The sequence below is a fragment of the Numida meleagris genome, chromosome 2 (assembly GCF_002078875.1).
Source record: "Numida meleagris isolate 19003 breed g44 Domestic line chromosome 2, NumMel1.0, whole genome shotgun sequence".
In the NCBI taxonomy this organism is placed as follows: Eukaryota; Metazoa; Chordata; class Aves; order Galliformes; family Numididae; genus Numida; species Numida meleagris.
The window spans coordinates 47969259-47992437 of NC_034410.1; the positions used below are offsets into that span (position 1 = coordinate 47969259).

Genomic DNA, 23179 nt, shown 5'->3' on the forward strand with positions numbered 1-23179 from the left:
CCTACACTTAAAACTTATACAGTACTAGATACATCAGAAGCTAAATGAAGAGAGGCTAATACCTGGTGTTTTACTTCAAGGAGTCTTTATTTCAGAGTTTGCATTCTTTCTATTTTATAACAATTAGCAAAGGAGATGCTCATTTTTGATAGGCTGTAAGACTAAAACAACTAAGTGTCATACTCCCAAACAACAGCTAATACACCAAAACTAAAAGCTATTTTAAAAGCAATTTTTTTCATTAAAAAAAAAAATACCAGTAAGTACCAGTAAAAATTACAACAGTCAAAAAATTGTAACAGCTCAATCTGCTTAGTTAACAGACGTTAACTAATAATAAAGTAGATATTTTATTATCTTTACAAATGGAGACAAAACTTAAAAAAAATCTCCCAGTGTTTCTCATTTCTTCACAGAGTAAGAATAAAAATATATTGCAGCTGGTGTCCTGATTGAAGGTTAAATGCAAACAATTAGTCCAACTGAAAACTAGAAACTGTCCATAGTGCACAAGGCCTATCACTGCCTATTTGACCTTTGACTTTCTCCTTGTGCTTCAATATCACAGAGCTGTCAAATAAAAAGTTAGCTAAAAAATATCTAAGTTACGGCAACCTTCTTAAAGTAATGAAAGTAATGGAAGAAAGGAAGGTGGCAGAAAGAAAAAATCTAAAAGGTATTGAAATGGCTTGAAAGTATGGTATTTGTTACATATTTTTACAACTGACCAAAATGCGTCTTTCATTTACAGGCTTTTTTTATTTCAGTTCTTCTCACCAAATTCTCCCTGTGTTCCAATACACGTCTACAGCAAAGTACAGGTCAGTTACAAATATTAATGAAACTGCGTTGTTAAAAAGAAAGAGAGAAGTAGAGAAGAACTACTGTCTAAATTAAGATCATACTTTTAACAGAGTTTTACTAAGTTTCATACTCACAGTTAGCAAAGGTATGCCTAAAATCTAGAAGGGTTTCTGTAATCTCTGAAGAACTTCACCCATTAACAGTATTGCTGATACTCAGCTGCAAATATTTCCAAGTACATTTCTCACATTTTCAGGATTTTCCATACTTACTTCATGGCTAAGTAGACCTTGTAAGATTGTCAGGCATTTGAAAACTGCACACTAATGGTGATTCAAGTTTTAAAAATAAATAAATAAATGCCACATCTCTCCATTATTACCGGATAATTAAAGATATTTTTGGGCAGTGTTTAACATCCAGCAGTACTAGAAAAAAGATTGCAAAATATCCTCTCTTTTACTCATATATACAAATTCCCTAAAGCAATAATGGACGTAATTATCCCAGGTTCATTCCACATAAAATTCCAAAAATACAAAAGGCCATATTAGCTGACTGGGGAATTTAAGAAATCTTTTTTTTTTCTTTTCTTTTTTTTTTTTTTTTAAAGAAGAGCAAGAAATGAGCATGAAGTTCCACACAATTTTCTTTAGAGCGGGTAGCATATTTTCTTGGAGACCCAAACACCATAGGGATTGAAGACTCACAGGTTTTACGCCAGATTCCAAAACAGAGAACAGGAAATTTGACTGACAATTTGTTTTTCTTTTTGGAAATAGCCAAGAAAAACATAGCTGTTCACCACAGACGAAACTTCAGCCAACTGTTCTTATTCTCATCTATTTCTAACACAATGGGTTCAGCTTCTAGCAAATTTGAAGTATCTTTATTTTCAGCAGAAATCAGGTTAGAAGACAGCAGAGATTTGGTACTTAAGAAATATGGGATCTCTTTACATTTCGTACGTTCCATTTAAGAGATAGTCTTCTACACAAAATGTGTTAAAATAAGAAAAATGGCATCAGAAGTGTAATTATTTTGAAACAGACACAAGGATGATGAATTATCAAGACAATTATCATGTACTCCACAGTAAACTACTACACAAAGCCTCCTTACCTAGTTTCAGAACACAGCTATCCTGTACTAAGGAAGAATTATATGAGCAAAAACAGGGACGCAAGCTCATAGGTCTCCTCTGGCAATTGTTCCAAATTTAATATGGAATTATTTATTGTAAGGTACCTAACTGATTCAACTCCTTCCAGCTCATTTTTTAAGCAAAGCTAAAACCCCACAAAGTAAAATTTTAATGCATTTAAAGCACAAAAAATATAGAGCTGAGAATTCCCAGGATGACTACTTGTTCCTTCCTATTGTAACGGGACATTTAGTACTATCCTACTTCATCATTTCCTTCATTCATTCATTTAAGAAAAGGAAATACAATTCAACAACTAAATCTATAACATCTAATAGAATATTCTTGTGGTTTTAAGAGGTCTCCATCACGTATCTTAGTTCACATGGAACAAGCAAGCATTTAAAGTCAATTCTTTAACACAACAATTCCTTTTGTTTATCTTACAGATGGCAGACAGCCCTACACAAAAGCTAAAGCACCAGTAAAGCAAACCTTTAGAACAGATAAGACAAGGTGGCAGCAAGCATATCACTTTAATTAATAAAATTCTGAATATCCTTATTCTAGGAGTAAACTATTTTCTTAGGGGCAATTCTCAAAGCAGTTTGCAAAATAAGCAAATGGTGACTAGCAGACTGGACCCCTGTGCAGCCCTTCTCACTCAACGACCATTGTGCACACTGCTTTTGACAAGTGATCGAGGCTTTATGGAATGCAGGCACAGATATTCATGTCAGAAAGTGATCTTTATCTAGCCCTCTGTCACCAAGACAAATAACTGTGTCACTCCTGCACTTTACCACTGCAGCGTTCCCACAGCCCCACAGCACAAATGTAGAGCATGCACAAGGGTTGAGTACCTCAGGCCACAATTATCCCACTCAGATATGAATGCCCCCAATTGCACTAACCATGGCCAAAGTTTTTGTAACCATTGCACAGCCCTGCTGTGATGACAACAAAGCATCAGTTCACATCGGCACCAAATACTCAACTTTCAAGTGAAGCCCAACATGACCCAGTCCTGAGAAGAGAGCAGAGAGATGAAAGAGACAGCATTATGAGCTATGGATCATTATCTGGATGCACCCAGCTACCTCCCAAAACAAGCATGAAATTATGGATCATCACAAGTAGTTATTACAGCAATCTGTGCCTCTGGAAACTAAAAAAGCCATATTAATAAAATGCTCAAGGTTGCAGGAGATGTTATGTGGATTTCTATTTTTCTATGTTATTTCTATGACAGAATTATCATTAATCGCTCAACAGCACCTTCCCCTAAACTGAAACTTGCCCAGCAGCAGTATTGCCTACGAGCATGACACAAATTACAGATTAAGACAGCAGACAGCTCCAACACTCTTTGAAAACCAAATGCATATATTGTTTATATTTAGAATTTCTCTTTTGAAGCTTCATATATAATAAAGCTGTTTTACCTCAACAAACCAAATAGATAGTGCAATATTATCACAGAGTCATGCTGCATCTATTTTATTTAAAGAAACAGGGACAGTGGTATTAATAAGAACATCTTTCTAAAGTACCTATTTTTTCAACAATCCAAAGACAAAACTATACGACTACATTCAATTGAAAATAGGAAAAAAAGGTCTATAACCTTTTCTTTCTTCCTCTTTAGAAAACTCAGTAAGACAGTCTATAACTGTGTTTTCACAAGTTCCTGTTCCCCCAGTTTTTATCTATACCAGTATGCCCTGCTTTAATCAAAAAGTTTTTTGAAAGTTAATGCAAAATATTTGGTGGGTTCAGAACCCCAGTCACCTGAGTACGTTAAGTAAACACACTTGATTGCTAATGCATTTAAACACAAGCTAAAATCCTGATGGATCAATAACATCTTACTCCAAAGGAAATATGTTTTTACTGGGTAAAGCATTTAGACAAGCATTGCTAGTAGACTTGGTTACTTCTACATACAAATAGTTATGATCTAATTAAACTGAGCATAATCATATTAACCTTTGTTTAAAAGGGCTGCTCTTCATACACAAGTTAATATTGAAAAGTTTTTTCTAAACAATAAAAATGTAAGGGCAAAAAAGTGCTTTCTTCCACTACTTTTGCCTGATTACTGGTTTTATTTAATTTCTCTATGCTACTTAATACTGCTGCCTATTCACAGTAAAAGAAAAGGACTTCTGTTGCCTCCAGTATTTCTTCCATCTGAAGTAATGGTTCCAGTTAAGGATACTTAGATTTGATTAATTCACGTTTCCCTATTTCCTTGATTTTTTTTTTTTAAAGAGTTTCTTTCCCTAAAAGCCAGATGAATTAATGAAGTTTATAAGAACACGGAAGTATTTAAGCATTTACCACCTCACCTGCTCTGGATAGTCCATCTACATGTAACACTACCAGTTTTACAGGTGAGTAAATGCTAATTATTTGGTACAATTACTAAATACCAAGATGGGGCAAAATATTTTTCATGAAAGAATGCCAAAAGTCGTAGTATACTCCAAAATATATATGATACTTTCCAACACATTTAGAAGCAAGTCCTGCACTGTAAATTAAAATTTAAATGTGCAGACATAAAATTAGAAGCTTATCTGAGTGAAATAGCATCTGGTATAAACTACACAAACCCCAAGAAGTCGGTGAGTTACAATGCATTTTTTACTTCCCCCTTAGAAACAGAAGTTCCATTTAAGTGTAGAGATGTGCCAAATAATGTGTAGATACGTCAAAGAATCACTGATAGCCAATGAACATGGAAGACAAGAGTTTCACTGTGAAGCTGTGGTTGAATTGGCAGCAATGTATTAAAAAATACAGCCAAGCATTAGCTAAATGGAGACAGAGAGGTGGAGAGCTTGGTTTATATCACTAAATACATGGTATTGTGTAATGATGACAAAAATATTTTACAACTGAGGAACAAACTTTAAACAGCAAGGCTGCTTGGCATATTAAAAAAATCTGTGAAGCTAAACAAATGGTTAAAAAAAACTAACAGGGGCCTGCAAGGTTTTAATTTCATTTCATGTATTTTATTTAAGGATGGACAGGAAATTAAGTACCCACTAGAATTCAGCCATGTCCTACCCACGGCCCAGCTCAGCCCGCCCTGCGGCCACCCCCTGCCCCACACCATCATGGTGGTGGCTCTGCCCCACCGAGTGGCCCTGCCCGCCTCAACAGCAGCCACACAGCGGTGTGCAATCGGCACTGCCTGGGCTGACACCAGGACATGGGGAGGGCGCAGGGCGGTGCTGACCAGTTATGGCAAATAATTGTGTGCAGTTTGATACACTGGCTACACACAGTCCCATGAACTGAGAAAAACATGGAATCACGGAATCATCAAGGTTGGAAAAGACCTCCAAGGTCAGATATGCAGCCCTGCTTTGTATTTTGATACAGGAATTTGAAAATACATTCCAAGTTTGTGAAAAATATAATCAATTTATGACTCCATTTTCAGTCGATGCATCACCTGCAAATTTTCAAATGGAATCATAAGAGTTGCAATTAGACATTTAACTAAAAAATCTGTTCATGTCTCACTACAAGATCTTCATAAGCCCTCTCTGACCAGAGGGAAGTACCCCTCCCTTCACAGTCACATCCTATTCATGTCATTGCTTTTTGGCAGTAAACACATTTGTGAACAACTGTTTTGAGGGTTGAAGTGTAGGAAGAGTAAAATTTCATCAAAAATCTCTGATGAACCCCTTGAGAGCTCACTGAGAATGGTGGCCACTGCCATCAAACCAGGACGAGGCATTAATTTCACAAAAACTACATCAAATACCCCACTAGTTTTATGTTTTTGTTTCTCTCTTTTAATAAAAATATTAAAAATTAAAATGCTTTGTAAATTATATATTAACTATATGGTGTATTTTAAGAGGGCTGCTCCAAAAGTAATGCCTCCTAATTTATTATGTTGGCTCAAGATGTCAGAGGCGAATGTTGGAGGCACAGCAATAAAGGTTGAACCTTCCTACCAATATTCCATTACATTCTGCTGCTGTGCAACTGATGGCAGCAAAGGGGCTGTGTGACAAAACGGCATCTGACATTCTATGCATATGAAGCAAAGGTGTGGAATTGAACTCCTCCATGCAGAAAAAATGGCACACATTCACTGACACTTGCTGAATGTTTACGGACACTGAACAGCTGATTTGCGCACAGTGGGTGGTGCATTTCAGCAGTGACAGTAACAGTGGCTCATCACTGCTGATGCAGAAAAATAGTGTTCTGCAGCTGAGACTTTGCTCTATCAAATAGTGTTATTGTGCTCTTTGTATCTGTTGCAGTTTTCATGGAAATAAATAAGAGGCATTACTTTCAGAGCAACCTACATATATGCGACGCAACAAAGTTTCTCTTCACTTAGAGTGGGCCAGGCAAGCCAAAAGGATGGACACCCATGCATTAGATCCCACTTCTGCAAAAATTCACATACAGCAAAGCTCAATGAGGAAAATCAAAGCTTTACTATCACCATTGGGAATGCTGCATTGATTCAGTAAGGACAGTATTTCATCCTATTAAAGGGGACTACACTCAGCATGATTAGTCACATGCATCTAGTAGAAAAAAACAGTCTGTAGTATGTTTGATAAGTAACTAGCTTTAGAAATCAACAATAGATCCAAAAATCATCATTGCTTCCCAGAAATTACATAATAAACCATGTATCTCCTAAATCAGGCTTTTCTCATATCTGTATTTTATTATAAAAATTAAAAACAATAAACCTGTTGTCGACAAACAAATCTTTAAAAGGTTAATAAAAACAAATCCAACTAACACACTATAGAGATATTCTTCCATTTGGATAGACACATATAAAGCAATTCCAGCAAATTCTGTTCCTAACACCTTCATCAATAGAAGTATCAATACTGAACAAATCAGCAAGCCAGTTAAGACACTGAAATACTAAGCTAAATTCCAATATATTGCATTTGTCCACCCAATTCCATTTTGCAATTTTGGCACTTCTGCTTTTACTGAACAACCTGAGAGAATATTCAAAATTCCTCATCCAGGTTGGCTAATATATAATTGAAAACGATTAGAAAATATTGTAGTTGCTAACACTGTCTGGAAGTAACAGTAAGGCTCAGAATTATTAAATTAAAAGAATAAACTGGAAGCCAATTTTAAACACAGCAGTCAAAGAAAATGGATGGCAGGCTAATTAGAAGTTCAAACTCTTAACTACAACATTGATTTCAGGACATCTCTCAAGAATACTTTTCTGTTTTGAGACATTTTGTAGGATTTCTCTGTTGGTATAATCTTGAGAACGTGTGCCAGTATATTTGGAAATAAAACAAGCTTTTCAAGTTGAAGTACAAAGGTCCAAAAACATGTGAAATGTTTGTTTGAATACGTGGTCTTTGAATTAGGGTTTTTCCATAATTTCTTTTTTTGTTGTTCTTAAAGAAGCATAGCCATTTCAAAACAAAGGATCACTGTGATGAAACGCAGGTTTTGTAAAACTCAGGCAAAATCTATATTGAACTTGAACAAAATTAAAAGAGATTGGAGTTCTGTTCTAGAAGAAAGGCAGAAAGAAAGAAAGGTTTCAAACCAGACTTTCAGCATAAGTAAAAATTCAGCATTCATTCAAGGTGCCAAAAGAATATGTTTCAAACATTATTCTTGCATTTCACCACAGATGAAGCACAACAGAGAACACAATAATGCCATAATACTCAGAAAATAATTTCTATCATCTCGTCAGATGCAACCCATTTCATAAGATATTTGACTTCTATGCCAATAGTCATAATCCTAATATAAATCCCATAATAAAGAAGCAAAGTGGTTACCATATCCCTGAGATCCTTCGTCTACAGAAAAAGAAAGAATATAGAAGACAGGAACCTTTCTGAAGTAACACCACCGTCTATTCAATGTCAGTTTTCCAGGTGGTGATCAAAATAGCGTACTTTTAGGTCACCGAATTCATTGTGTTGTGGATAATGACCAAGCAAATGATTCCCATTCTTCTGCACACCTGGAACTGCACCTCCTTTCTTTGTTTGTTTCTAACTCTCTTCTCCAACTGAGAAATTAAGAAAATTTCCACCTGAAATACTCCATTAATTCACAAGAACAAAGACCACAGGAACAAAATCAGGTTAAGTTTTCTTTATTCATGCACCTGCCCTAGCCACACAATAAACAGTGCCACTGAAACCTAGAAATCAGAAAATAAGCAGAAATTAAAAAAAAAAAAAACTTGTCACCCAAATTTGTTTTTCTTATGTTCAAATTAAGACAAGCTGCAAAGCTAGAAATTATCTTAATATGTAAAAGTGACTTTAATACAGTATTATGTCAGTAGATTGTCTCACCACGGGCTGTGGATTTGTATCCAATAAAATAAATGCCACTATTATATACGCATATATATAATTTGCAGGACTGAAGCTTTATTACTCATCATAACATTTCCGTATCATTCTCCTGTTACATCTCTACATATATGTGAGTCTATATGGCATCCTAACATTCATTTCAAAATAAAGTTATAAACAGCCTTTGAGAAATGTTATGGAAACAAAAAACAACAGTTAAAACAGTTCGAAGTTGTGCATGTAAATGTCTTTCACCCGTCTTTGGAAATACAACTATTTTCAGTAGGATATCAACTAACTCTACTCATATCCCACAGTATTCCTCTTTTCCTCAGTAAACAAAGACCCAGAAGATAGAAGATCTTACAAATAGATTAAAGAAACTCCTTCCAGTATCAGTTTAGGATTAATTATCCACTGAAAGAACACCTGTGTGACACAATTGCCAATTTTTGAAGATTAACACATTTTTTTACCTAGCCTCACTACCTATGTGATACATTGTACGCTGACAGAAAAGCAAGATGGTTCAGGACATCCTGGCCTTAAAGGAGGAATAATATTTCTCAGCTTCAAAAAGTCTTCAGAAGTACTTCAGAAAGGTTCAAAGATTAATTTAACACTACTTCCTAGAAGACAGCTATTTTTTTCCATGAAGAGAAAAACATAAAGCAACCTAACACCAAATACACAGAAATGTATAAATTTATACTGCAACCCTCCATAAGCAAACTTGTCATTCCCTGTCTTCCTTTCTTCTAACAGGCAGCTGATTCTATCAAGGACCTACTGACCCAGACTAAGATTCCCACTGGGAGAACAGATTAAAAAAAGAGAGCAATTGTCAGGTGGGTGAGCTTAGATCTCTGAAATGTGATAACTGACCTTGCATCTCTCTCTATTGTAAGTCTAGAAAAAAAAAATCCTTGTTTTATGAGCAAAAGTTTATGGATAGCTCTACTGCATAATATTTGGATTAACAAATAGTACCTTCAATTATGTTAGAAGAGGAAAGAGCTCATTTTTCAAGACTAATATGTAATCACACACAAACACACCCCACTAAATTAGCAACAAATGCTCTTACTGATTTTAGCCAAGATAGGCTTCCTGATAAGATTTTCTTTTCAAAAAAAATCTCAATTTAAACATTTATCTTTTTCCCTTGATGTAATACAGCTGAAGTTCATGCTCTGGTTCAGTCAAATCTAATAGTTATAACTTCGTTTCGTCCATTACTGGTCATAACAAGATGTATTCAAAAGAGTATTTATGTTTGCTTTATTCTATTGCAAAAAGTTAGGAAAACACATCTGGGTAGCGTACATTCTAGCCACACTACAGACCAAAAATCCAGATAAACGTTTTGTCTAGAGGGATGACTAAGTAAGTTGGCCAAATATCAGAACAAATTCATTTTGATGTTTCAAGTTGGTGGAGCTCAGAAATATGACCTAAAAGATAAAGTTACATCTTCTGAAAGAGTAGCAACTCTCTTTTCCCTTAGTTTCTGCTAAGAAAAGTGAAAAGCATTCCTGCTGAGTGATGGCAGAATATAAAACTAATAAAATGTTAGGAACTCAAGAAAAAGCATTTCTGTATTTTAGATCATATTCATAAATAGCTCATACTCATCCCCTTTTCAGGACAATCTCGAGCGCCTGACTCCAGTATAACCAAAAATGGCTTGGAGTCTGCTTAGAGGGCTGTAGAGAAGGATGGTATTCAAGATTCATGTTGCAAGTGCACATGGCAGAACTCAACCTGAGTGGATTGGCTCTACATAACCAATGTCCTCAAAGCGATGCTGAGTCACTTCTCAAAAATTAATGAACTATGAAATATACAAATGGATAAAGCCTTGTATCAGGTGCAGATCTAACTTACTGAGCTCAATCTACCATGTAATAAGGCAGACAGCTGGCATGTTGTTGAATGATAGGACTGGAGAGAATTACTAAGCACCATTCCTGTGGGAAGAAGTACTAAAGAAAACTCAATGTGCAATGAGAATATGAACCAAACATTATTCTCTTCTCCAAGTGGAAAATTCCTAGGGGAACATATAAAAGAAAAATAATTTCCCAAAGGAAAGAACTCCATTGCAAAGCCTACCATTAATGGAACTAGAGGAAGAAATGCCAGCTGCCCTCATGGAGCAATGAAACCATGAAGAACCAGTTTGCATCCTTAAGTTAAACATCTCAAAAATCTCCCTTTCCTTTAAAAGTATGCATCAAGAAAGCAGCTTTAATCTGTAATAAAAGTTAAACTATCCCCAAGACTGTTGTATCACTTGTCATTACTAAACAATGCAAGGCAACAGAACAGAGCGCTGACCCCATCACATGCTTCTTATCTGCCCTCAAAAAGCTTGACCTGGGTTTTGCAGGCATGGAGGCATGGATCATATAATTCCTTAGGACCAAATACAATGCTATCCATGATACAGTTAGCTCCATCTTCCACAACTCCTGCTCCATCAGCTGAATCTGTCTCCTGTAAATGACTGTGTGCCCTCGAAAGACAATAAGTGGCTCTTGAGGTGTGTAGGCATCAAGGCATGAATTCTCAGGGACAGAATTTTTGATAGCAGATGTGTAACATTCAGACCAAGCTGGAAAAGGAGTATAGGAATAAAAGAACAGTAACAAGTTTGTTACATTCTGGCATTCACCACAACTTTTTCTTCCACATAGTAGCACAGTATTAAAGAGAGATTTCCAAGACTTTCCCTTAAAGTGAATAGCAAGATATTTAAAATCTGCAAAAGCAGCCAAGAAAGTGATCCAAACCTAAATTAACCACAGCCATTTTAATTTCCTTAAGAACAAAATTTTAGTATGTTTGGTTTTGGGTTCATGATCTATACAGCTTGAAAGTTAAATAATTCTGGCTGTAAATGAAAGCTTTGCCTAGAAAGTGCTAAGAACATTTCTCTTCCCATTGAAGCAAGCGATCTGTAGTCTACAGACCACATGCTTTTATTTAAAATGTAAAATACAGCTTTAAAAAAACCACACATCCCCCAAACCAAATAAGTACCCTTTACTAGGGCTGCCAGGAGGTTGAAGCATCCAGTTTAAGAAAAGACCAGTGTGAGAACTGCTTGGACTCTTAAGTGTTCATCCACAGAAAATAAGATTCCACTATGACACGTGAACAAAGACAACATATAAGCATCATACTATCCAGTTACTTTATTTTCTTCTTCTTGCACAAGGCATATAATCCTACTATTAAAAAAAAAAAAAAAAAACCTACAGGTAAACAGTATTTTGTAGTGGAGAAAAACTGATTTTAGAATACTGCAAAAATGATAATTCTCTGTTTGAACCTGCAGGTTTTGTTTTTTTTTCCACAGGCAGCAACAGTATGCTGTTTCAAACAGCAAGATTTGAAACAGACTACTGTTCATGACAGACAACTACAATATGCATCTGTATACAAATACAACAAAAGTATTAATAAGAAACAATTAAAAGCTTTTGCTTAGAACATGTCTCCTGAGCCTCTAGTTAGTGAAAAGTCAAAATGCTTATGCACTGTGTTAAAAAGAGTTACATGTTAATTACAAATTAATTATTGATTCAGAAAGTCTTACTGATGTGGATAGAATTGAACATAAGTTGGGGGTAAAAAAAATAAAAGATCACTGTATCCTGTAGTTACCTTTCCAGTATGTTCTAAGCACTGTAATATTAACTTCAAATAAGTTACTGAAATACAATGTTTATAGATTAAACTTCTTAGTCTCATTTTTTTTTTTCCACAAATGTGAATCAATGGATTTCTGCTCCACAGTTCTGTTATGCTGTATCTGTAAAATATAATTATTGGCCATTTATTAAAGAACAACTATACATAAGAAAAATTTCTTGCTTGATTAAATTCAAAGAAAACTTTGTCATTGATTTCACCATATATGAGATTTTACATATAGAAAAATTGAGTGAAAAATGTAAACTAGAAAATAAAATATGTTTCCTTCAATTTATAATTCTAATCATACTTAAATAGCTGTTTTCTGTGTGTGAATAAAACATATTCATAACAAACAATATTCACAGAAACACTGAATAGAACATGGACAATCCTAAACTTTAGCACCAAGTCACACATATGTAATGAGGATGTAATACTTCACTTAATAAAGGGGACTCCATATTAAAGGAAAAAACTCTTTCCCCTCCAAGATAATATTCAGCATTTTCAACATTCAAAGATTACTACCATTATCAGGAGTTATTATCAGAGTACTGATGGACAAAATCTCTTTCAAAATGGCAAGGGGGTACTTCTGTCAGTAATTACCCCTGCTAATTGGAAACTGCTCTCTTTCATTTAGTCCTTTCTAGTAAGTGCTCCTCTTATCTGTTTTTCTCTATGTGATATCAGCCACTGCCTCTATCAGTTCACCCCCTGCTTCATTTAACAGCCTTGCTCCTCCATAATCACTTGTTTTCTTTTCAAATCTCTCCCAATTTTCAACATCTCAAATGGTCATTTCTTAATTTATTTCTTGTTATTAATTGCAAAGGTATTTTTTTTCTTTGGTTACTCTATATATCCTCTACTGGTAAATGAGTTAGCAGTATACAACACATATGGTAGGATGTCAAGATACTCTTCTTTCTGTTTATCTTTGTTTACAATGAGGTTTCACATACGACTAACAGATTTTATGAAAAGGTATTACTCGAATCTGTAATCCATTTACAGCTCTCTGCTAAAGTGTGTAGCTTTATGCTCAGGTAAACCGCATCTTTTATTTCTTTTAATTAGTGGTAGTTTTGCAAAATGCCATCTATAGCTAAAACTGCAGAAACGGAAGGCAAACTATTCAGAATTGAAACTATGGTAGCTACAAAAGGGAATTGTGAACGCTCAGCTTTTTCCTTAATCACTGCATAATAAAATTCAGAAGCACACAATAAAGAAATCGAATATTTTTGAATAATTTATATTACATACAGAATAAAAGGAATACAAACAGAAATCATATACTTATGTAACGTCACATTGGTTATTATTAATTATATTATGCTTTTACGTACCTTTTAACACAATTCCATTTCAGCTATTCCACTATTTTACCCAAGGTTAATATCAGGCCAATATTCTTACACTTACCTCAGTCTTCTTTTAATTCATCTGAACATCAGCTTCATCCAGTTCTCTGGAACCAAATTCCTTTGTCACATCCTATAACCTTACAGGAAATTGTTTGACCAAACCTTTAAAAATTTGATATATGACCTAAGCTGAGGATTTTTAGAGGTTTTCAGTAATGTTTAATACTTTCCTTAGTGACTACTGGAAACCTATTACATCATTTGATAGGAACACAACTTTTAGAACCATGCAGAATATATATTCAATATTTCTGCTGCTTGAAGTTACCACATTATTTCACAGTTAGGAAAATAAAGTAAAATAAAGTAAAACAAAATAAAGCAAAATGAAGCAAAATAATTAAAGCAACACCTCTAATGGAAAGAAGTATCCAGTATGAATGCAGTCATCTCAGGTGAATGGAACTTTTCAGATTCTTGAAAATTTGAATGCAAAATGATGTTCTAACATTCCTATTTCTGAGAAATGGGCCTTCATTTTGATCCTTAAGCATGCATTTCAAAACCCATCAGAAGAAGGCTGGAGGAAAAATATGCTATTAACTAATTAACTTTAATAGGCAGGGGATCAAGCAGGTTTCTCCTCTATTGTGCTGTCATCTTTTATCCCTCTCTTCTGTTCTCAGACTGATTGAAGTGCTTCAAGACACGTAAATACCTCTGCAGGAGAGAATACTCACACATGCACTAAACTTCTTAAAGCTTTTCCTTTAATTTGTGTCACAAATATGATTATGACTATAGAAATAGCTTGTTAATATTATAATTTCTACTTCCTTACATTCCTCACTGCCTCAAGAGCATGTGATGCTGCAAGTTCACTAAGCAAAACACCAGACCATTTGCTTCAAGTTAACACAATAAAGTCATTTACAACCCATTTTTTAAAGAGTTCGGTTTGCATGCACAGAAAATAGATTTTACTAGCAGTGTGCTTTTGGATTTAACACAGTGAGAAAACTATCTTAGTATGTATACAGATATTTTTGTAAGTAAACACATTGTGAAGTGTGTTTGAAAGCACCAGCTAGTTTTATGGCTATAATGCTGATGCTTGTATATTTGCCACAAGCATCAGATAAGGTCTCGTGTGGCTGTAATCAAACCTTCCTCTATATTTTACACTGTTCAAGCTTCCAATTATATTTTTAAAGCATCATGTTCACTGGAAGCACACATGCAGGTTTGATATTCCACAGCAATACAGCATCACTCAATAGTTGTTTGTTTCTTGGTAAGGGCCAGATTTGTTTATAATCTATGGCGCTGTAAATTGTCAGAGACTTTTATTCAGGAATTGTCATGGAAGTAAATATTTGCCAAATTCAACCGCTAAGAATTCCTGAGTTCTGTTATCCATAGCTAAAGAGAATACTGGATAGGGTATTTATAGAACAGGATACTTATAGATTTGGATAATTCTATAGAAAAGAGAATATGTATATCCTCTATATAGCATAGAATAGGATATTTTTAGTGACATCTTTTTTTAGGGGCATATTTTCACTACTGAAAACTACTCTCTTGAGAAAGAAATTAGTATTTAATTTGAGAAATTGTCAGGCATAACATAAGACTTTTCTGTCTGGTCCTATTCTTAGTCGTTTTTAGGAGTCAAGCAAGTCAAGAGCTTTATTCCATATCCCATTACAACTACTTTTATTCGTGTTTGAGTACTTGGTGAACTGACAATAGGCATCAATATACCTGTCAAAACAAATATGTTCCACACATGGCTTGAATTAGATCTCCATAATTGAAGAGCTAATACATTAATCCATGGTGACATGTACTATATGAGTAGCAGGAAAAGTGTCTGTTTTTGTAATGTCTTCACTACTGTCTATCCAACCTCAGTCTGTTTGCTTGGCAGCCCATGAAGTAATTTTAATGTAGAAATGCCCAATTTTAAAAACAAATTAATCTTTTTCCATAATATACCCTAAGGAATTATATATTGTTTTAGTTAAAGAACTAACAGAAAAGCAAGGGCAGTAAACTACTGTCATTTTTTTTCATATTTCTGCTAAGAATATTGTGAGCTGAACTTATTTCCACTCTACTTCAATTTGTAACTGCTTTACAGTGTATTAGTTGAATGGTCTTAAATCTGAATAATTAATGCAACAAATTTTTACTCTGGTTCCTTACACTTTGTAAATATTAGATAAAGTTCTTCTGCTAATAAAAGTAAGATGCCTGATTTTGCTTAAGTTCACCTGATTATCATATAATATAGTGCCAAGACTTAAGGGCAGTTTTATGACTTCATTTGCATGCCAAGGGGTACCAGTTCCTTATCAGAAATTCTGCATACAACCTTATTTAAAACAATTGCTAACAAAGAGTAGAATGATTTAAAATGGAAATTTAACACACTCAAAGCATAAAGCATACAATGTACATCAGACATGACTAAAAGCTATACTGAAGTACAACTCTATCAGATTTTTTCTAAGTATATGACAAAGATCACATTTATGAAACCAAGTCAAAAAGGTGTAATTCCTTAGGAAAACTCTTATATAGAGATCATAAAGGACAATTTCACAAGCAATCATCCCCAGGACCATGAGGTCAATGCAAATTGCAAATACATTTCTAACTGCATAAAATGACTTCTATTGTTTCTAATTTGGTTTTGATGTCTTCTTCAAGACAAGGAACATTTTACAGACACGTTGATCTGATGATTGTAAACACAAGCACATGAGAAAAGTCAGTGAACTTCAAATAGTACATCATGCACTTTGACCTCTTTTTAAGTCGAATGTACATGCAAAAAAAAAGTCTTGAAATAGCTCAAGAAAGCAGTTTCCACTGGTGCATATTAAAATGTAAATTGCAGGAGATTAGTCTAACAATTTGCAACTAGTGACCTTAAAATACTTTGCTTCTAATCCCCACTTAATTTAAACCAAGTATTTTAATAAACAGACTCTTTATCAGCTGTTCTCCTCTATCAATAAATTTTCCCCACAGAACAACTTTGATTTCTTTCTGTAGTGCTGATTTGATGATATTTTCCTTTCAACAGAAATAAAGTGAGGGTTGTGCCTGTACTACCAGAGAGACATACTACTTTTTGATTTAATTCTCTCTCTTTGCATTTAACCGCCTTCACACTTTCAGAACAATGCATACTACATTTTTAAATCCTAACTTGGCTAAAGAAATTGATTAGGCAGAAATGTTCTGAGTTCTTTGCATCTCAGGTGGAGAAGAGCATAATGCCACTGGACATATTTTCCTTTTTGTCTTGGTTAGTAGTATTAAAACTGTTCTAATGAGTATTTTAGCAAGTATACTGCTGATTCCACACCTTTATCTTGTCAGCAAGCACTGCTCCTCTTAGAAGCAAACAATAAAGGCCTAACTTGACATCTTTAACAAAGGCTCTGTCCTTCAAACACAATGGGGTAAAGGAGCAATTTAATTAAGATCAGAAAAGAAGTTACCAATCAAATTTTAAAATGCCATTCATTAAATGGCTAATAGATAAAGAGTGCCACAATTTCTGGAATCCAATCTTTTTCACTGCTGCGAGCAATACCTTGTTGAACACTAATTGCTAAAAGGATTGACATAATATATTTTGGGGGAGGGGCGGGCTTAGAAATGTTCACATATTCCAGTGATTCACTCTTCCATAATGCCTGCAAAGCAACTCTGGTGTTTTCCCCTTGGGCAAACACCTGTTTACGAACTGGGACATATCATTAAAAGTGACTTCAACCTCTTTTATGCTGTATGCCAAATTCAGTGCAACTCATTTGGGTTATGCTAGACCAGCATTCCTTTCCCGTGTTCTGGACAATTAATTGCAACTTTCAGTTTAACTACTTATCTAGGGTGTTTGAAACTCTGCCTGTAAAGGGGCAAAGAGACAGAAACAGCTTTCAGATTTTCCACCAAAAGAAATGGTGCCACCAACCTAGTTAGCACACACACACCCTCAAAATCAACAAATGAATGAGGCAAGTTATTAACCCATAAAGAATAAAGCACTTCTCTTTTATTCATTAACAGCGTCATACAGGTTTATAGAGGAACTAAAACTTTTCTTAAATACTGAATAATAAATAAACATGTCAGCACACAGTGGAGAAAACATTCTACGCTGAAAAAGTCAAAGGACTGAAAAAATCCTTGCATCATCAACATTTTTGCAAGATTTGAGTATGCAAATTGCTTGGAGTAGAAATTTATATTTTCTATATTTTGCTGAAAATTATTTTTTTTACCAACTCCAAGAAGTAACAATAAACTAAAAAAAAAAATACAATGTGCCTATTTCTTTGAACAACACTTTTATAAGAAACATGCAAAATTAGAAACATAGATGACAAATATACGGGCTACTTAAGTACCAAGGATTAATATTCAAACTTACCAAATATTTTCCAGTAATTTCTAATGGAGAATATGTATATTCTAAGCAGGTGAAAGTTCATTGTTATTTTAGCTATCTAAATAAGGAACAGAAACTTACAGTATAGTATATAAATTAGAGTGTCAAGACTATTACTTTAAGTATTAAAAAATTATTAATCCATCTCACATTTATTACCATACATTCTCATTTTTATTATTGCCATCAGTCATCTATCTCTTCTTACGATTGTCCTATATAAGTGTAGATAGCAGTTCTTAGCAACAACGCTGAAAAGGTGTTGGGACATTGTGGACCGTATTCTGACCACTAGGCAGATGTTTGCATTCTGCTAACATAAAGTAAACTGCATACCACCTAATCCAAAATGGGAGTACTTCCTATATGACTTGCTCCAGCATCAGAGACTTCGAAGCACAGAAGGTGCCCTGTACCTGTCAGCCTCCCTACTGCTGTGCCAAACCTGTATGCTGCCCTGGTGAGAACAGCATGCTCTGCCTTTCTCCCACCAGACTGCCCCACGGAACCCACAAGTTGCTACACTACATGCCATACCTGCAGGCAGGTCCAGCTGCCAGCAATGCCATGCGTCCTTCAGAACATCACAGAGTCCATACCATCACGTCATCCCCATGCACTACCTTTGAGGAAGCTCTGAAGTGTTCCCATAGGCAGTGTGGAAACAAGGGCTGTGACATGATCACTGATCCATGCATAGCAGTCCTTGAGTAATTCTGAGTGAAACAAAATTTACTTCAAAGCTCATAAAAGCCATACAGAAGGCAGAGTCTTCCAAAAACATTTCTAAGCGGGCTAGGCTGTTCCTTTTTATGGTGCTAAATTTTAAGAGATGAGATCAATATGTCTAGCTAATTATATCATTTTTTTTCCATAGGCTTTATGCAAGGCTGAAAACACACAACGATTGCACACTCAATGTTTTCACTGTTTAGACGCTATATTGGTCTATCAGTTTATGCCTAACCGTCAGTTTTATATTAGTAATGGAAATATTCATTATAAAAACACATTGTAAACCTGAGATAAAATGAGTCATCAAAAGACTAAATATGAATGTATTCTCAGTAGTATATACATGCCAGATCTCTGTGGTTCAAGAATACTTCAGAATAGCAGCCAAATTAGGGAAATATTTACCTTATATTCCCCCTGCAATGAAAAACTATTGCTTCAGTTGTGAGACTATCAAAGAAAGGATACTTCTCTCCTAAAATGATTTATATAATTCCATAAAAGTTTATTTCAAAATTGGTGACTTCAAAACACTTCACCACAGCCACACTAGACAATATAAGTATCTTTTGTATATTAGATGAAAATACGGTTGATTACAACAGCATGGCCCTACTGTCTCCATATTGCTGGTTATTACCAAATGGTAAGAATAGGAATTGCATTCATGAAAACTGTAGCAAAACATTAAAGGAATGAGGACTTTTCTTGCTCGTTATTACAGATATTTTTATTTGACAATAATGACCAATACCAGTTTAGCTGAAAACCTGACATAACCAATTCATCAGAGTCACGCAGGCATCTGGGATTATTCCACCACTCTAGAAATCTTGACACAGAAGTCTGACTGCTGCCAGAGCTTGCTTAAAGTCAGATAATTATTCTCAACTTATGACTTAGGAGGGATAAATTTCAAAGATGCCTACCTGAACCAAATAAGACACAAACATTCACTTCCTTATTCCTTATATAAGATCATTGAGGCTGATCCACCTGTCCTAAATCTGAGCTTTCAGAACTGAGCTAAACTGTATCAAGGCTAGGGGAGTTCTGTGGGACAGGATTATTAAACCTGTTTATTCTCCTAAAGAGGGTAAGGAAATCTTCCCTTATTCTGGACAGAAACAGCAGGTATACCCGAAGGAACAAAATCCTCTTAATCTAGTTATGGCCCCTCAGCAGAAAGTTACCTCTCTTTCAAAGGAAAGGCTGTACGAGATTGTGCAAGAGTTGCTAGTACATCTTAAAGTAAACTATAATTCTTTAGTCCAAAATTGTACGTTTTAGAATAACTTATCATTGTAGTAGATTAAGACCAACCATATAGAAAACCAGAAACAATGCACATAAAGGGGAACCCAAGAGCAGTAACTACTCATGCCAGTAGAGGAACCACTGCAAACTTCCATATATTATACATTAATTTTTCTTAGACTATCCCCACATCATAAACTTGAAGTTTGTTCTTTGTTTATCCTTTTTTTTTTTTTTTAAAGATGCTCTTTTATTTCATAAAAAAAGCGTTTGGTATTTATAAAATAAACAGAGATTGAAGTTTCATTACTGAGTTCTCACAATATTGTACACTGTTAGACAAATCACTTGTCTTTTCCCTTAGCCACAACATCCAGATACTGCATCTTTTAAATTTATTAGACACTGATGTCTATCACCACCGTCTTCTGAAATTAAGGTTGAGTACCATAGCAAGAATGAAGACTCTTCTTTGTAAGACCTGTTTAACCTATTGAAATCTATGAATTTCAAACCATAACTGACCAATACTGTATAATATAGTTTCTCTCTTGCAGTTCTGATGTGAATATCTTAGGAAAATGTTAGCTTGTTTTCTGGTAGCTAGTCACATTAAAAGAAGTGGGAAGCAACTTGCACCTAATTCCATTTTGGTAGCTCAAATCATTAAACAAAAACTGTACTTTCAGAATCTATGGGAACTAATGAACCTTGAAGAATTTACCACTTGGGGCATGAAACTGCAGCAGTAAATGCTGCTTGGAAGTCTGCTCTGAGAGTTTATCAGTGAACCATCGCACAAATGTAAGAAAAGATACAATGGTAAACTACACGAGTCTGACTTGAATACTGCTTTTCACATTTTAGTTAGTCACAGAGCGTGGAATATAAAATATAACCAGACAGCAATGCATTACACCACATCATGTGAGCATGTCAAAGAACAGGATTAAACTCAGAAATAATTTTGAAAAATTGCATAAGTAGCTTAAAACAAGTTTGCTATGCAACAGATGGAAAGAAAATTAAGTGTTGCATTTCAGCTGAAATAATTAACTGAATAATATAGTGGAGGGTATGTCTAAGGCATGAAGCAGATCTGCAGCGAACAATCTCAGTACTACAGCATATCAAAACTTGAAAACAATTAAATGGTATTTTGTTGTTGCAAAAAAAACAAACAAAAAGCAGGATAGTGTGATACATAAATGGTAACTATGTGCATATTTACACATATGAAATAATTTTTTTATGTATGTTTAAAAAAAAGCTTTGTTCTGTTTTGCAGGAAATAAGTTGCCATAAAAGTGCAACATATTGAACAGAAAGACTCAGGTCACTGAGACTAATCATTTCCATGCCATTCCATATGTAGCTTTTCCCTCTAGATTTTTCCTGACATATGTTTAATCTTTCACAAAAGTTACTTGCAAAAATGGTAAACAGAACACATGCTTGAGTTTTGGATTAATTATGAGTTGGGAGGGGCACAGTCAAATCCTTTGCTTGTGCAGTTTAACTCAGAAGTATCGCAATAGCCACGTGGTAGAACCATTTTGCTATCTGTACAAAAGAATTAAGGCTATGTATTCCTGAAATGGATAAAAAAATTTAAACAAAACTTATCTTCTTGCTATTTGCTAGTAACTAAGACAAATACTTCAACCATTTGTTAAACAAAACACAACAAATCAAAAAAAAAAAGAAGTCAACAATATTTCTGCCAAAATATTTATATTTCTTTAAAAATACTTCACATTTGACCTATATGCCAGAGTATGTAAATTATACAAGATCCGTAGATTTGCATATAAGAATTCTGTAAGTAATTAATTACTTTATGGACTTGAAAGACTGCACTACTACCACAGAGTGAAGTAAGAGAAATAAGGGTTTGTGTTCTCCTGTGTGCCTGAGCTTTGTGTGCTTGGTGCTTTTGCTGCCTTTCAAAGAGCACAGCTCTTGGGGAAGCCCTGAATTCCAACAGAAGTGAACCAAGCTACTGGCACTTAGTTATTGTTGTCACAGGAACCATGCAGTTAGCCCTGATTTATCTAGTCTCAGGTATACTCAGCATTTCAAGGATCTCATAAGTCTCTGGTATCTCTATATCCTCATAGAATGACCTCAAGAAACAAACCTAAAAATGTAAGCATAGATGGCACAATATTCTCTATCCACTAAATAAATAAGGCAGTCAGACACAAGTCAGCTTGAGTCCAGAAATTTTACCAAGGTGCTTTTGGCACTGCGCTAGACCAGCCTCTCATCAGAACCTGGTAGCTTGTGCATAGTACTTCCCAGCACAACTTCAGAATTGCAGCCCAGCCAGAATGAGCTCACATCTGTCTGCAATATACATGTAGATACACTCTACCAAAAGCAGAATTCTCAGAAGACTATTTCTTATGCTTATTTCTTATGAGACAGTATTGTTGCTGAGGCAAGGATCTTCCCCAATAGATGTAATGCTGAAATGTAAGATATATGATTGTAATCTTAATTTTAGCTCACATCTCATCATTATTACTGGAGGAAGAAAATATCTGTCGAAAAACACTTAAGTCTCTGCCATTCAATCTTCACATGCTAGAAGAACAGAATAAAATCTCACAACTCAGTCTCAAATGATAGATGAAAACTGCAATGCAAATAATAAAAAAGTCTATTTGATCACATTTCTTCCAAATTATGTAATGTATTAAGTCTCAAGTAAAGGAAGTACAATACTCAACTCAACTATAGAAATATGTCTGCCTCACTTGTTTTACTATAAACATTTTATTAATTCCCATGTAAAATATCTGAAACATTCTAGAGATCAAACTTAATTTATGCTGCTGGAGGTATTCTGCAGTTATCTTTATAATCTCTGGGTTCTTATAAACACTTGTGTATATATACTAATAAATATATTCTTACACACACTAAGTATATAATACACTACACACTAGATGTACATCCACATTACTGCTACATAAGAACTATGCATTTCCTATGCATTTTCGCAAAATTCATAATAATTAAAATTTATATCAATTTCCCTGTTTTTTTCCTAATTTTCCTATTTAACAAGGCACACTGCCTACACTAAACAGCAGTGGCTCTTTTTGGTGAGGACCAAAGCAACGTTATAATACAGACTCTTCAAATGGAACTGTTGCATAATTAAACTAATATGCATAGAGCACACTCTCTTAGGGCTAGTATTCTGCTGCCAGAACAAGGGAGGCCCACTTATTTTGCTGACCTCCCATCCTGAGAGGTATTAGGACTCCTCCTCAAACTACTGAGCCTCAGTCCTGGCATAGCTCCAGCACTGCACTCGTTTCATAAA

General features: G+C 34.9%; 1 protein-coding gene across 10 annotated transcripts in view; it reads right to left on the bottom strand.

The window, feature by feature from the left end:
• BBS9 (Bardet-Biedl syndrome 9) overlaps positions 1 to 23179 on the bottom strand; it is a 295333-nt gene that overhangs the window by 165079 nt on the left and 107075 nt on the right. The window contains exons 19-20 of one of the 10 annotated variants that reach the window (XR_002434892.1): positions 11977 to 12124; positions 9569 to 10921 (exon numbers count right to left, since the gene is read on the bottom strand). The exons of 8 other annotated variants lie outside the window; for them this stretch is intronic. The gene's annotated coding sequence lies outside the window, so the exon portion shown is untranslated. Of the gene's footprint in view, positions 1 to 9568; positions 10922 to 11976; positions 12125 to 23179 lie in introns of those variants that run through there. One more of the 10 variants, XR_002434891.1, reaches the window with a different exon arrangement.